The sequence below is a fragment of the Pinus tabuliformis genome, chromosome Q (genome assembly GCF_031772625.1).
Source record: "Pinus tabuliformis cultivar Carrire ecotype Pingquan chromosome Q, CPIR1, whole genome shotgun sequence".
Taxonomy (NCBI): domain Eukaryota; kingdom Viridiplantae; phylum Streptophyta; class Pinopsida; order Pinales; family Pinaceae; genus Pinus; species Pinus tabuliformis.
The window spans coordinates 1,336,964,050-1,336,979,919 of record NC_142296.1 but is presented as its reverse complement, the minus strand read 5'-3'; positions in this window follow the sequence as shown (position 1 = coordinate 1,336,979,919).

The following is a 15,870-nucleotide window of genomic DNA, read 5'->3' as shown; positions in this document are numbered from 1 at the left end:
TCAGAAGTGTTCAGCAGTGGCACGGCTCTGCGTTGCTCTGTTTTTGGGCAGGTGAAGCTAGGTGGCATCATCCTCAGCCACGGAGACAATCTAGAAGCATGAATCCAACAGCCATACTCTCCAGATTGAATGAACACGATGACAGTTACCTAGATCGGGGACGCAGAGGATTCACGTGTTTTTAAACAGCTGGTTGAATAGCATAGATCTCGTTAAAGTAGTTTGCTTTCTCCTTATAAATAAAGCGTCCTTGAACACTGTAGAGTTAATCATTTTTTTGTAATCGTTTTTAATGTAATTTTGAGCTCCCCACTGTACTTTTACATTTGCTGTCAATACATGAGAAGACTGTTTTGCATTTAAGCGTATAACTGCTCCTTGAACGCGGCTGAAGTAGGCAGAGGGCCCCTGTTTGCTGAAGCCCTGTACAGTAACCTTTAATTTCCTGCATTTCTTTTTCTTGTTTCATGTATATTAGCTGTACAGATGTCTTTTTAAATTGTTGCGTTTTTATTTCTTTTCAACATGTATATTAGCTGTACATAAACTTTGATTTCTGTTGATTTACATTTCTGCACTTTTATGTTCATGACTGATCAGTGTGTTATGCAGGTTTCTTAGCCAAGCCGGGACAATTTTCCTTCTTTTCTTTTCATAACTAGTGGCATGCGTGATCATCTTGTCTATGTTGCTGACCTTCATTGTTTTGCAGTTTTGATTTTCCTTACTGTCATTTCTTTAACTTGCATATTTACTTTCTGCTCTTAGATATCAAGTTGTTCATCTATTGATGGTTCCTTTTCCATAATCAAATAACTTTATTGGGAGCCAAAATATCACTTAGTATAGCTTGATTTAGTTGCTTTAGAACTCACATTACTTGACTTATTCATAACTGTTTCTTACATGATAAATCAGCTAAAAGGCAAAAGGTTAAGAGGAAGTTAAAGTATTGTGACTAGTCTCTTTTATGTAGTTTCACTTAGATTTCACATTGCTTAACATTTCATGATATCTTTTCATAGAGAAGATTAAGTTGAAGAGTTGACATAGTGTGAGATAGTTGTTCTTACTTTTAGTTGGATTTAATATAGATTTCATTTTCATTTTCATTCAGCAGCAGAGATACTGGGCCGATGTCATTAGTCCTTTATTTGATGTCTTTATTTTCCTTTAAGAGTTGATTTTATTGCAGTTGTTGTTCAAGCTTTCTTGTAGAATACTTTTAAATTTTGAGAAATCACTTAGAGATCACCACAATCATCCACATTTCACTTGCTTTATTACATTTCCATCACATCACAGTAGGAAAGATACATTCGAAAACAAACTTAAAAAAGCTAAAAACGACAAAAGACTAAGAAAACGGTTACCTAAGTACATATAGTACACCTCACTTCATCAGCTTACGAGCCCCGGGTTGACATTTAAAAGTTGCAATTTAGACATCACTAAATTGACCAAACACCTTTGATACTGAAAAGGAAAGAATGCAAATGGATTTTATACAGGCACATGTTCCATTCCCAAAATCACTAGTAGATTACAAGAAGATAATTTCTCCTTTGACACTAATAAAATCCATCCAATTGATCATATGGATATGCATAAACAGACTGGAGAGATTTTATACTCCACTTTGACTAATATTGCCATGAAAACTTCAAAACTACAGGCCTCCATTAGAAACATATAGTCACAGTTGAAGCTGGAGAAGGTCACATCTTTGACATAGGATACGAGTTTTATCACTAGATGACTTAGTCATTAAGCTAGGTTATGACCCCAGTGATGTAAAGGAAGTAGAGGAGATTGTAAGGAAAAAGAATGTAGATATAGCATCTTTGAGGAAGCAGCTCAAGCTGCCATCTACAGAGGATCCATAGACCAAGGAAATGGGAGAACTGGAAAAGAAAAAGGAAGACATGTTCAAGATAATAATTGAATAGAATGTCCAGATCAGAGAAATGGAGGTGGAACTAGAAAAATTGCTCAAGGAGAAAGAGAAATCCTCACAGTTGGCTATAGTTCCATTGACTGCAGTGTCTATTTCAGTTGCAGGAACAACAAAGGCTTCTACATCAACAACAGCACCAGCACAAACCACAACTATTCTTCCAAATTGATTAAAGCCATGCAGGAGATGTCCATTCAGGGAAAATAAATTGAGAAGTTAAAAGATCAGCTAAAGAATTTACAAGAACAGAAATTGAAGATAGACAACTCCTATGTAGCAAAATTACAAAAATCTCACAGGCTTGCTCAGAGAATAGAGTTTTTAGAGAGTGAGTCAGTAATGGCTCAAACTTTAGCACAAGCCAAAGAAAACATATGGGTGGATATCAATCAGGCCATAACAAAAATTTGGCCATCAATTCAGATCATCTTTGAACAGGAAGAATTGATGCAGAGATAAAAAATAGTGATAGAGGAGGTAAGAGAAATGTTGGGAGACAAACCGAGTGAAGCAACAACCTTAATCAAAGTTTTGAATTCTAAAACTAAGGAAGAATTGGAGGAGCTTCAGATTGCAGACAGAACATAAACCATTTTGGAGATAAAGAAAGTTTTACAGAAGAGGAACCTTATGATACAACTAGAGAATAAGTGTTAGACTCTGGAAACTGTTGTTCAGAGGTTTCATACCAAGTTCAATTTACTGAATCAAAGAGGGCTACCAAGGATGGTAGCAATGAATGACAAATTGATCAGTTTGAGTGACTACAATGACAAACTTTTTACTATTGCCCAAGATAATTCTAAGTTCGTAGGGGTAAAAGGAAGTATTACGGGAAAAAAAATTCCTAGAGGCTTTAGAGTTTGATTTGATCATTAAACATGAGATCAAACACATTCTCATCAAGAATCCTACATTTGAGAAATATACTGAAGTTGATGAAACATATAGAAAGCCAATAAAACTTTCTATCCCTAGTGAAGATCAATGGGATCATTTGTGTGAATTACTTGAGTGAAACATGTTTCATCTCAAACAGTGAGGCAGTACCTTTTTGGGACCATTTATCAATAGCTATCCTCAACAATAGTGGCAGTAGCTCCAGCAGTTCAAAATTCCTATTTTTTTTACTATTTATGTAATCAGTTTTTAGATATTTTAGGATTCTATCTTGATCTTTTGAAATCAAGATATTTTGTAATTAATACTATAAGTACTTCATAATTTGTCGTAGAGGTTGATGTTTATGTAAAATAATAGGATCATTGATGTAAATTTGTTCCACAAAGTTCTAGAGGACACATTTCAGCAATACAGAAGCTCCTACAGGATTCCTGTGTCAGATTTTTGCTAAAGTGACATTCTCCTTTGTAGTTGTGTTTTCCTTCTCTGTAATTCATATGTGTGTTCTAATATATTTGTTCAAAGAAAATTATGAACATGAATTTGTTTAAGTACACTTAGTTCTGTCTTTTGAACAATTTCAATGTTTTCTACTGAAGTTAAGCAATAGAATTCTTAATTGCTCTCTGCTTAATGGACACTTAATCATTTCTTCTTTTTCCATCTCATCAAACATATAAGATCCAATAAATATTCCTACCTTGCCCTGTTAGATATGTCTGTCAATGTTGAAATAAATCCATTCGAAGTAAATTGACTCCATTGCCCAATGGTATCTTGTTACATTATCAACCAAACAACCAAACCAAATCAAAAACCAAACTATTGAACTTTCATAACTAGCCTAATATCTCAATATAAACAAATCTAAATCTGAAAGAGAGATCCCTCTCTGAAGCTGGTAGGGCTAGATCCCAGCTTCCAAAGTGGTTTTGTGGTTACCTTTGTATTTCTTTCACATTCTTAGGAAATATAGAGTGCTAACGCATTCTTTCGACTAAACCATTATGTTGAGAATTATAAGGAAAAATTGTTTGATGTTGAATCCCATTTTGGTGGAGATAGTTTTCAAATTCATTTGAAGTATATTATTTTCCATTATTAGTAAAAGCAAAGCCAATATGAGTTTGTGTATTATTTTCCATCCATGCATGAAAGTTTTTGAAAATTTCAAAGGCTTTAGATTTGTTCTTCAACGTATATACCCAACACATTATGGTGTAGTCATCAATAAAATTCATCATGTATTTATTTCCATTTGTAGAAGGAACAAACATAGGGCCACACAATTCAGAATGAATTAGTTCAAGCTTTACATGTGCTCTAGAAAGAGAATCATGAAATGGTTGTTTGCTATGTTTTCCTAAGATACAAGCATCACATTGCTTCAGTTTCCTAGGAATGGTTGGCAAACCAATAACACCATTTCTCTTCAATAAACAAATATTGTCATAGTTCAAATGTCCAAATCTAGCATGCCATAAGAGATTGGATGGAAATGTACCTTCATCATATTGAGAATTGTATGCATAGTTATGTGCATGAGTAGAGGTTCCTTACAGCTTCAAGATTCTTTCTTCTTCTATTCATGTCATGACAAGTGAGTTGTCTAATGTTTTTCTCACCTTAAATTTTCCATCAAACATGTGAATGGAGTGTCCTTGCTGGCGGATGTGAACCAAGGACAACAAGTTTCTCTGCAATTCTGGAAGGTAGAGAACATCATGCAGGGAGACCAGGTAGTTTGAGCCTAATGGTGCCAAGTCCAGATGGATTGAATTTTGATTTGTCTGCAAAGTAGACTGCTCCATCTACATTGTCACTAAAATATTCAAAGAAGTCCTTCTGAAAGGTCATGTGGCAAGTTGCTCCTATATCAAGCAACCATGAATATTTCCACGAAGCAAGTGAAGTATTAAACAAGTCTTTAGTTACTCCAATATTGCAATGTGATCCAATATAATGAGCAAATTCAGGTGCTTTACCTTTCCTTAGATCTAGTGATTTACCTTTCTCTTCATTTATTTCTTGTTTGATTCTATCCTAAGAGAGCTTGCATGTGGAAGCATCATGTCCATTTATATTGCAACATATACAATGAATATTAGGTCTTAATCCTTAGTAATTCCCCCCCTTCCTCTATTATTCTTCTTTTCATGTCCTCTTCTGCCACCTCTTCCTCTAGAATATTCTTGTGTCTGATTCTTGTATTTCTATGTGAGGCACACAACTTCTTCAGAAAACTGAGAAATTTCATTTCCCTTCCCAAATGATTTTCTCTTTTTGCAAACTTCTCTGCAAGATAGTCAAAAGTAATCTCTTTAATTTTACCACTAGCTTGTAATGATTCAATATATTGGGAATATGTGGGATACAGTGCCTTGATGAAAGTTGTGAAAGGAACATCCATTTTAACAACGGTGGCTTATAAATCATGCATAATAGCTATGATTTCAAAGGCCAAGGTAAGGGGATCATTATCGTTCAATTCTAGATTGAATAGTTTGATCATAAGTTGGACTACTTCAAGCTCAGAGTGTGAGTCATATAAGTCTTTCAGCTTCTTTAAAGCACTAAATGAATTTGTAAATGGTGCAGTGTGACAACTCACCTCTTCATTTACTAATACAACAACCAAGGCATCTATAGGGTGAGCTCTTTTTCAAATGTGGGCTTTTTATGTGGATTCCCTGCTTCGCCTTCACATACTCCTTTCTAGAATTCACTGAAAACGAGGGTATGCTTTATCTTTCTGGACCATTCATGGTAGTTCTATTTTCTAGAGAGAACTACTCCAAGAATAGAGATGAGAGAATTCATTTCAATATGAGCTTAGAGCAATAATAATCTGTATTGAAAATTTCTAAAATTCTTCTTTGTTCACCAAAAAATATGTTGCAATATGACTTTGTTTACTACACCAAGCACCGCTCTCAATCTGAGTTATCTATATATCAATCTTGTTAAAAAGAAACTCTTGAGATATATAAAAAGATTTCAATTGTAAATAATCCTCTTACAACCAAGCTTCAACTTATGTGCATAATAGAAATGCAATTTGCAACACATTCAATGTAACATACACTACAATATAACCCAACAATACAATAACCTGCACAATGACAGTGTCATGGTCCAGCCTCAACCAATGCATATGAATCACTGCTCTGCATATGAATGGAACCCACAAGGCACAATATATAAAAGTTTCAATACATATATTAAACAACTCTCAAAGATGTTGCAATATGGCTTTGTTTACTACACCAAGCACTGCTCTCAATCTCAGTTATCTGTGTACCAATCCTGTTAAAAAAAACTCTTGAGATATTAAATGGAGTTCAATAGTAAATAATCCTTTTACAACCAAGATTCAACTTATGTACATGATATAAATACATTCTACAACACATTCAATGCAACATACACTACAATATAACCCAACAATACAATATCCTGCACAATGAGAGTGTCATGGTCTAGCCTCAACCAACGCATATGACTCACTGCTCTGCATATGAATGGAACCCACAAGGCACACATATATAAAATTTTCAATACACATACTAAATAACTTTGAAATGAATACTAATGCAACGTAGTCCAACACACATTACAATCGTTTTAACCAATGGATATGACTATGTGCCCAATGCGTATATAAGCTTGAACCAATGCATTTGTAAACAAGAGTTTCAACACATTGTATATGGATGTACCAATTCAGTTAGTCAACGGAGGCTAAACACATAGAGTTCAACTTAACTTACTGCTTTAGTGCATATACTATAATGAGATTCAACGTGCATGTGAATGGTGATACCTGTACAACTTTGTCTTAAAATTTTGTGACCCTTATCTCTCAATTCCTCACATAGGCATCGAAATATGAAGAGACTTCAATGCAGAATCATTGTGATTCAATGTAGCATACGCTCCAACAATACATTCTAATGCTCAAACCAACGCTAACTCCAATGCACCATAGCCTTTCAAGTAGGAACAGAGCTATGAAATGTTATCTGCAGCATGCACAGAGCCTCGACCAGTGTGTACATTGCGTAAAATATGGTATGAGATTTTATCAACTAATACATGAACGAACATATGAACCAGCATGTTGCATATGGAAGAATAGAAAAGTACAAGGCTAAATTTGAGGCTAGAGTATTCTCCCAAAAAGAGGGAAAATATTATAATGAAACATTTACCCCAATATCTAGGTACACTTCTATTGGATATATCATCTCTATTGCTTCTATTATGGGTTGTAAATTACACTAGATGGATGTAAATATTGCTTTCTTGAATGGTGTAATTGAAGGAGTACCATGTTTATAAATTAATGAAAGGTTTATATGGGCTTAAGCAGGCACCTAGGGCATGGTATGCTAGAATAGACAATTATTGATGAGCTTGGGGTTTACCAAGAGTAAGGCAGTTCCCAACACTTTCTACAAGGTTGAAGATGGTTGCCCCTTGATATTGGTACTATATGTAGATGATATATTTCTTACAATGGATGAGAAACCCATGGATGGGTATAAAAGGTATCTCACTTCAAAGTTCGAAATGAAGGATCTGGTTTTAATGCAATAATTCTCGGGATTAGACGTGTGGCAAAGACTAGATGAGATTTTCCTTAGCCAAGGGAAGTATACATTGTAGAGTTGAGGTCTTGCAAAGATTCAGGATGAGGGACTACAAGTCCATGGCCACATCTATGGTTACGAATCTGAAGTTCTTGAGTGATTCTTCTTTAGATTTTGCTAATCCCATGATGTACAGACAGTTGATTTGATCCTTGTTGTACCCAGTTAATACCAGGCCAAATATATGGTTTACACTTAACACATTGAGTACGTACATGGTTAAGCCTATAAATGTATATTTGGTAACAACAAAGCATGTATTGAGGTACTTGCATGGTACAATTGGATATGGAATCAAATATGTCTTCGATGGTGAAGTCAATCTGCAAGGTTATATAGACTCTCACTGGGTGGGGAGTGTAGTAGACATGAAAAACACATTAGGATGTTGCTTCAGTTTGGGATCAGGTATGATCTCATGGTTTACTAGAGAATAGTTGCCAATGGCACTTAGTACAACAAAGGTTGAATATATAACATCCAGTGATGCAAGTCGTGAAGTAGTGTGGCTTCGAAAATTGCTTGCAAGGTTATTTAATCTAGAGTTAGAGGGTGATAATCAAAGTTGTGTGAAGATTTAAGAGAATTTATTCTTTCACGACAAGTCAAAGCATATAGAGATCAAATACCTTTTCATCCGAGACATGGTACAGAGAGGAGCAGTGGAACTTTGGTACATATCCACAAATGAGCAGACAATAGGAATTCTTCCCAAGCCTATGCCTAAAGTGAAGTTTTGAATACTTCAAAGACAAGCTTGGCGTGATGCAGAATGTCCACCTTCATTGAGAGGGATTTTTGATGTTTCTCTTACAGTGGATCGATACTCTCCCTCTAGCTAAAGGTTTCCTAGATCGGTCATGTGAAGTGACTAAGGGAGTAATGAGTAGTATGGTACAAGTCTTTCCTATGCCATGTGAAGTGGCTAGGTGTGATTGGGACTACTAAGAGAGGAGAAACATCATAAATACTTGCAACGTAGTCTTGAGACTATGGTGTTAGTCCTGCCCATACCATGTGAAGTGGTTGGATGTGATTGAGACTACTAGAGGAGAACACCATGGAAGAATACCTTCCTCGCTAAGGGAAAGTGTTGATGTTTTATATAGCAGTAGAAGGTATTCCCTTCCAGACAACAATGCATAATATATATTGTATTATGTGCAACAATATATATTTATCTATTATATTATATTATATCTCTAATATAATATAATATATAAATATAAATAATCAATAATTAATTAATAATAATAAAAAAGAAAAAGAAAAGACATTTCTTATTGTTTCAATAAGACATGTCTCTTAATGAAAAAACACCTCGACTATGTACATATATCAAGGCCCTCAATTGTAATCCAACATCAATAAATATCTCATATATCTTATATAAATCTATTAATGTTTACTCAACCCTAAAAATGAAATTAGGGGTGAAATTTTTTCAAATGTGTAATTATTGATTATAAGACAATAATTACCAATATTTGAAAATAAAAAAGAATTCAAGAGTTAAGGGATGAAAAGGATTGTGCATGGGTTATTAGTAAATTTTCCTTAACCACTTTCTTACTCTTTTATATGTATGCTCACATTGACCATAAACATTAGTATTAAATTAAATTAACATGATAAATACTTTTCATTGCACCAACCCCTAAGCAATATTAGCTTTCATTATCTTACCATTAAGCCCACCTCTTAATCTAGCCTTGACACATAGTCAAGGTATCAAAAGGATTACCAATAAGCTATCAATGAAATTCTTTAATTCATAAATAAATAAGGGTTCAATTTGAAGTTGTATTTCATAAGTTCATATCATAAAAGCCTTTGATTTGGATGAGATTTATTAATACCCCTTTTGAATATAAGGGAAACAATATTCAAATCACTATTAATAATATTTTGATAATATTACAACTATACACCAAGATAAGAGAGTAATGACATCCTTAGTATATATTTTTACGTAAATTTGGTTAATGATCTTTCATGATAAGATTACTATATAGTGTGAGAAACATAGTTAGATGTAACAATTGGATTATGAATTTTTAGCTCTTTGTTGCAAGTTGAATTTTAAGCTTAATTTTAAGTAAGAAAAATTAGGGGCTAAATTTTGTCTATTTGCCAATTTTTATATTTTTTTTCCCAAAAAATGATTTACCAATTTCCATTTTATTTACCCAAACTTTATAATATTAAGATATTTCACTTTATAAATCACTACAAGTTTTCTGAAACTATATAAAATATTTAAATAATATTTTACAAAAATACAGTGAAACATTTTATTTATATGAATTAATGAGATTCTCTAAATTTTTTAGATTTAAGATAAATATAAATTTCTAGTTGCCTCGAAGGTTAGTTCAATTGGTCAAGTTATCGTTGTTAAAGTACCCCTTTAATAGAAGGTTATGGGTCAATTCTCCTCACACCCTAATAAACCAGCGAGATGTGATCTTTTAGAATGGATCTGCCCAAATATTTCCTCAAATATATATATATATATAATTTCTCAAAAATATATCAAAAAATAATAATATTTTAAATTAATAAACAATATATAAAACTTAATCAAAAGAATTATAAAGTGAAAAAATTCTTATTCAAATAATCTAAAAAATATTTAATAACTCTCATGCCTATAATTTTAACAAAAACTCTTGAGCCAGTTATTAAGAACAATGGTTTAGACTCAAAGACAATTATAACGTGAAGTTAAGAACCACTTACTAGTGTCCACACCAAATAGCTCTTTTAAAAGAAATCACTAACCCAAATTCTTCTTTGTCATCCGTCATATAAACCAAAGCAATGAGCTTCATCTTCGTTCAAGGAGTTGAAAGTCAAGAGGGTTAGAAGTAAACTTCTCCATTAAGAAAATTGTAAAATAACCTAATCCTTTTATGACTTGGAAAAAGCTAAAAGTGATAAATAGTCCATGCGAGAGTGGGAAGGAAATCACAATCACATTATAGTTAGTCAAAGTTTCCATATGTCAATGATGTCCCATATCATGGAGGAAGGGTTAACATTAAATAGTTAACATAGATCCCCGACCCCAAGTAGGGCGGTTCAGTTTTTGGATAGTGTGAGAAAGTGTACATTTTGGTCGTTTGGTCGATTGAAAAGTGTAAATTGTTTTTATATTTCATGAAATTAAGGAAATGGGAAAGTGAAATTCTTTCATACTATGTTGATTATTATTTTTTAAATTTATATTAAAAATAATTTTAATTACCATGTAAATCCACATTGAATTTAAATATTTCTTAAATAGTTAAAAAGAAAAACGAATTGAATTATATATATATATATATATATATATAATATTTTTTTTAATTTTTAGCGTTTTTGGAGCAATTGTGTTTTTTTGAGTTGTATGGTGATGGTACTTTTAGGAGGTAGCCTTCGAGGACCGACATGGATCGATGGAACAAGGTGGTTGAATTCTTATTGACACTGTTGATGGGAAGGGTCAACCTCCTCATGCGATCGGTAGAATTGATGGAAACGGACCAAGCAACCAATGTAGACTGCATTAATGCGAAATTCGAGAGTGTGGAGGCGAAACTAGAACGAGAAATTATTCAGATGGAAACTGACCTTCTCACATCCAACTCTGAGTTGATTAGCAATTGTCTGTTTGCAGAGGTGCAGAGATAATCGTTGGGTTACCTGACCCTGCTCTCACTCAGCAACAAAGGAATATAGGCGCTAGAGATGATGGCGCAGAATCAAGCAAAGGGGACAAATGTTCTAGTGAGGAAGTCAGGCTTTCAAATTCTTGTTAATGTTGTTTTCTTATGTAACGCAAATATGTATTAATTTTGGGTCAGTTCTACCGGTCATATGGAAGATACCAGTGTAACATTTTAGTCCATAAAGCTCATAGAGGGAAGAAAGTTATGTTTTAGTTGCACTGAACATAAAAGCAATTGAAATCTTTGAAACAAGTTGTATCTATTTTAATGTAAAAATTATGGCCTCTAATCCAAATTCTTTAATATAAAGTATATGTTTCGTTAAAAAATAAAATAAAATTTATTAATTATTTCTTTTTATTTAAATTAAATTTTAAATTTTTAAATTTTAATTATTTTTAATACTAATTGATTTTTTAAATATCGCTATATTATATAAAATATAGAAATCATACTATATTATATAACAACAAACTTAAATCACATTACATTTTTAATTATATTTTAAAAAAATTATAAATATTATAATTGAATTTTTTTTTTTTAATTTCATAAAATTATCTGTATCTATATATTTATGAAACGACTTGATATAATTAAAATTTAAGGATAAGACACATTATTTAATTTAAAATGTCAACAAATTCTCTACTATATAATTAATCTGTAAAACAAATTTATTATCAATATAGATCACAAAAATTTAAAATCTAACCTTATATTTAATATATACTATACTGAAATTTATAAAAAATATAATATAATGACGAAAAATTCATAATAATATTATATAAAAAAAATAAAAAAATTATAATTACAAATATAATTATTTTGATAATATTAATTTATTTATATATATATAATCACATGTAAATTCCCAATTTTTTAGGGACTCTTATTCTTGTATTTCCACCGCTTACTCCACATTTCTGTTTTTTTTGTTTTTCATATATAATACATTAAAAATAGAAAATACTATAATTAGAAATTAGTATATAAAAATAAATTTAATCAGATCATAGAGTATAATAAATTTACGAAGGACAAAAGATAGAATGTCCTTTTCTAAAGCACATGACAAGAGTTAATCATTGACTTTTTAGGTTGACTAGGTTCTGAACAGTGGTACATTGGTGACATAATTATAATTTGTTTTAAATAATTGTATTTAATTTAGTATTGAGAACATAATCTCGATTTTGGTGTAAAGATAAGGACAGATATGGTCGACTTATAAACCGACAAGCATGTAAAAGACAAGATAAAGCACAGTTTTAGAGTTTCGAAATCCTGCACTTAAATTCAAACCAAATATTGGTTGTGTTTCAGGGGCACTATTATTATATTTGATGAGAACCCATTTTTGACTTATGCTCATGACCACCCTATGAACGAGCGAAATTAAATAAAAAATTATATTTATTATTATTAATATTTCATTAGAGGTGAAATTGGTTGTGTTTCAGTGGCAGCATTATTATATTTGATGAGAACCCATTTTTCACTGGATGCTCATGAACACCATATAAACGACGCATTAAAATTAATTAAAATTAAATAAATTATTATTATATTTGATGAGAACCCATTTTTGACTTGATGCTCATGCCCACCCTATGAACGAGCGAAATTAAATAAAAAATTATATTTATTATTATTAATATTTCATTAGAGGTCAAATTGGTGGAGTTGTCTATAATGCGACTTTTTGAGATTCCGGTGACGGAATCTGGCGGAAGAAATTGAGATGAAATCATGATTTGTTGCAGTTAAAATGGTTTTTTAACTGCATATTCGGATTCAGCACCCTGAAAAACCCCTGGGACGCTTTCATTGTGCAGAAACTAGTTATCAAACTTCGATTTCAATAAATTACTGCCGGATTTTCACCGGAAAAAATCGCCGGAAAGGCTTTCAAAAAGTCGCGTTAAAGACTACGGCCAAATTGGTTGTGTTTCAGTGGTAGTCTTATTATATTTGATGAGAACCCATTTTTCACTGGATGCTCATGAACACCATATGAACAACGCATTAAAATTAATTAAAATTAAATAAAAAGTATTTTTTTGTTATTATTAATATTTTATTGGAGGGGAATAATTGGATTTGGATTTTGTTTTAAAATTATTTGTGTTTGGCTAAGAGTTTGTTTGTCTTGGATATAAGGAAACAGGGTATTGGTCCAAGACCCAGAGACATCTGATAGGAGTGAAACTCTGCCTCTTACGAACCATCAACGAGTTATTCCATCGGGTATGTTTTTGCTCGAATAACGGTGATAAGTCAACTTACATTCGTGAATAACAACTAGAAATAATTATCCTCACCGTTGATTTGACAATTAAATTATGACAAATTTTCCCATATATGAAAAAAAAATACATTATTAATTTTAAATTTAAATTAAAATTCAATCTAAAATTAAACACGCATGCACTTCAAGGATTATGATGTAAACTTAGCCTTATCATGTGGTCATGGTGAAAAAGGACATGTCACATTAAACATCATTGGTATATTTTAAATTGAAATCAGAGTGGATGAACAGGTATACGTTGACCAATCCAAGGTACATTAGGAATCCAAGGCAGATTAGGATGAGACTTTATGATGGAAGTGCTCAACATTAACAACAGTGTGAAATCTAATAATTTATTATTTTATAACCCATAGAAAGGCCAAAACAACCCAGGTTAAAAACTATATAAGTGGGTTACCATCTAAATTTTTTTCTTTATGTCTCGTTTGTCTTCTTAATCCCTCACTCTTTCACTTTTTTTAAGTTCACTTTTTTAAGTTTTCTCTTCTTAATTTATTTTTCATCAGTCTCTTTTGCTTTATTAATTTCCAAGTCCACTTATTTGGAAAAATTAAAATATTTAAAAAAAAATTGAGGAAATTAAAAGATTTAAATTTAAATTTTATCTCATATATAAAAAAAAATTTGTTGGAGAAAGTTTTAATTTTAAAACTAATAGAGAAAATTATTTTTAAATGTTGATATAATAGATTTTAGTCTTTATTGTCACTGGTACAACACTTTTTAAAATTTTGGCCTATGCTCAATTTCAAAGCTTTCATTGGTCTTGTCTATTCTTGTCGCAAACATTGAAATTCATTCCATGTGTTTTCTTGGGGTATTTCAGTCCCTTTTGCAAGATAGACAAAATGTCGTATTTTCGCATGTTGGTTGTCGCACAAAGTATATAAGCCTAAAATTGGTGGTTTCAAGAGGTCATCTTTGTGTAAATGAGTTGTCCTTACCATTTAAACATACATCACACTCATTTCCAAAGTTTCAAGCATTGTCGCACAAGTGTCGTAACGGTCGTTGCAAAGTATATCTTTAGTGTTGCACTTGTCGTAAAGTTGTCACGCTAAGGGAAATGCATTTTTTGTGTGTCTTGAATGATTTATGTTGTTGTGTCGTCATGTATTCTAAGTGTGTGATCACAGTTGAAGTCTTATAGATGTTCACATCAGCCTCACTGATCCCGCACTTAGCCATTTTCTGAAAAGCTTCTTGACCCAACAACCTAGCCTCTTCGGGCCTCCCTGAACTATGCATTGCGCAGTCTCAGTCCTCTACCTATGACATTTTCTCTTGACACTATGCAATGCCAATTCCTGCCTTCCAAGACTATTCCACTGCATAGTTCTAGTGCTCAAGCCTCGACCTTGGCTCCCATAATTGAATAATCCATCTTCCCAGCTAGGCCTCAACTTCGCATTATGCAATGTCTAGCCTCAAGTTGATCCCTTGAGCCCCTGAGCTGTGCAATGGCCCATCCTCCTCTATCTCCCAAAATTGCGCAGGATGCTTATCCAATGTCCATCACCTCAGTCTATCACACTGACCCCTAGAATTGAGCAGTTTTCTTCCTCAGCTCAGCCTGGGCTGCACATTGCGCAGTCTCAAGACTCAAGGGTCATCCATGACTGCTTAACTGTGCAACTGCACAGCCACTAACCCCTTCTCCCAGCTTCTCACCCAATTTTGGCTCAGTCAATAGATCAATATGCACTATCTTAGAATAGGGGTTTTTAGACTGATGCCATCTCGTCATGGGTGAATTGCAGATACAGGTATATTATCATAACATGGCGAGATGATGAAGAAGGGAAACATGTTGAAAGATAGGTTTGTAACTAAGCATGCAAGCTAATAAACCAAGAGAAAGCAAAGGGACACTAGTTTGCGATCACAACTCGAGACTCGAGATCATTGAATATTCCTTACCTCAAAGCCATGCAAAGGTTGAGAGAAAAACATTCTCAAGTAGACATTCAACACACAAAAACAACAATGCCTTGACATTGCCACATCATCAAGCAATTCATGTCAACAGTGTCAGGTCATGTCATGAGTTGTCACATGCCACACCATCATGGTGGATTGTGTAATTCATGTTTTGAAAATGTATTGTAAAGTGAAATTCTAAAGGACATGTATGGAATATGAAGAGTCATGTAAAGTTGAAAGGTCATAGGAAGTCAAATAGTCATGAGGGTATTCAAAGAGTCATAAGGAAGGTGAAGCATCACCTCCTCATTGTTATATATACACCCTCATTGTAAGAGAAAAAGGACTTTTCATCTTGGCTCCTCCCACATGGCACTAGAGAGACAACTAGTTTTTTTGATG